The 1,667-nt window shown below is 39.5% G+C and overlaps 1 pseudogene; it reads right to left on the reverse strand.

Moving 5' to 3' along the window:
* Nucleotides 1-1,045: 1,045 nt before the first annotated feature.
* On the reverse strand, nucleotides 1,046-1,163 carry LOC124790316 (annotated as a pseudogene).
* Between the last annotated feature and the right edge of the window lie 504 nt (nucleotides 1,164-1,667).

The following is a 1,667-nucleotide window of genomic DNA, read 5'->3' on the forward strand; positions in this document are numbered from 1 at the left end:
TGTACCAGTCTGCAGTGGTTCATAGCAAGATTAACATACATGCAGAATACCAAAGATATCTGTGTTTCAATGGTTCATTTAACTCCAGATACATAAGGCTTTCTTTTCACCCAAATTTTTTTTAAGGTCCTTCACAGCAACTGTGAACCTCTACAAAGCACATTCAAAGGATTACTTATGTTGTGTGCGTGGTAAAAACACATTTCTGTTGCAGTAACCAGTTACAACAGAGGTAAGTTCTTGTATTTTATAGAGTTCTATGTTTATTATTTCTTCTGGCAAATGTGTAAGATGGTAACTGAACACACAGTTATGTGGATTATAATTTTATGTGTGTGAAGCTTTCAGATAAAGGATAAATAGCCAACTTTGTATGTGATGTAATATACGAAATAACAGAAAAATGTTAAAACACTGCTTACCTATATTTCAAAAATGACAAAAATAAGGTATTGTTGACTGAATCACCATAATAATAAAATAAACAATGCATATGAACAAACACTTGCTCCATGACTTAGAAAGTATTTCATTTGATATGAATTCAGTTATTTTTCTTATGGCTCCAGCAACACCCAGTTGTTGGTTTATCTGCATAGACTTTAAATACCTGAAGGTGCTAAGGGCACCACTGCAAATTATTTTTCAGGTTTTTGTACATTTTTCTCTGCTGACATTGCTTTCCTGTATTCTGGTGTTCAAGTTTCTGAATTTCTATTTATGATAGCACTTGTTCTCACAAAGATGTTTTTGGAAGTGTGGCTTATTTAGATGGAACTTTGGGAAGCACCTCATTGAAAGTTGCAATATTACCTCTGTAATCAAGTAATAACTAAGTAAAGTAAAACTCCGTCTTCAGGCCACGAGTGGCCTAACAGGACCATCCGACCACCATGTCATCCTCAGTGGAGGGTGCGGATAGGGGGGGCGTGGGGTCAGCATACCGCTCTCCCGATCGTTATGATGGTATTCTTGACTGAAGCCACTACTATTCGCTCAAGTAGCTGCTCAATTGGCATCACGAGGCTGAGTGAACCCTGAAAAATGGCAACAGCGCATGGCGGCCTGGATGGTCACCCATCCAAGTGCCAACCACGCCCGACAGCACTTAACTTCGGTGATCTCACGGGAACTGGTGTATCCACTGTGGCAAGGCCGTTGTCAATCAAGTAATAACTGGGGAAAATAATCCATTATTGCTGACTGGTATTTTCTACTTGACCATTCTGTCTCGTGTCATTAAATTTTGTAAGCAGTTATTGTCATATGCACTTGAAAGGCAAACAGCTTAGCAACAAAAATTATAAGTACCGTGCATATCGTAGGCCTGCTTATTTGGAGCAGTGCCCTTACAAATTCAGGACTAGAACACAACTCACAACAGTTCACAATTTAACTGTCCATTATCTTTCTCCATATCTTGCCAAACTTCTGTAATATGGTATTCTTGAATTAAGACTGAGGTCACTGAACTATTGTTCGGAAATTGTGTTATGATCAAAGCTAGATGGAAAACTTTGTTAATTATTTATAGACTGGGATTGTGTCTAATTTCCTTTCTCTGATAAAATGGGTTTGGGGGGAGGGGGGGGGGGGGGGTGTTCGAGTAAATCCCCCCCCCCCTCCCACCCCAGAAAGGGGGCAGTGGTCCAGAAAAAGTTTGAGAA

Source organism: Schistocerca piceifrons, chromosome 3 (assembly GCF_021461385.2).
Source record: "Schistocerca piceifrons isolate TAMUIC-IGC-003096 chromosome 3, iqSchPice1.1, whole genome shotgun sequence".
Lineage (NCBI taxonomy): Eukaryota > Metazoa > Arthropoda > Insecta > Orthoptera > Acrididae > Schistocerca > Schistocerca piceifrons.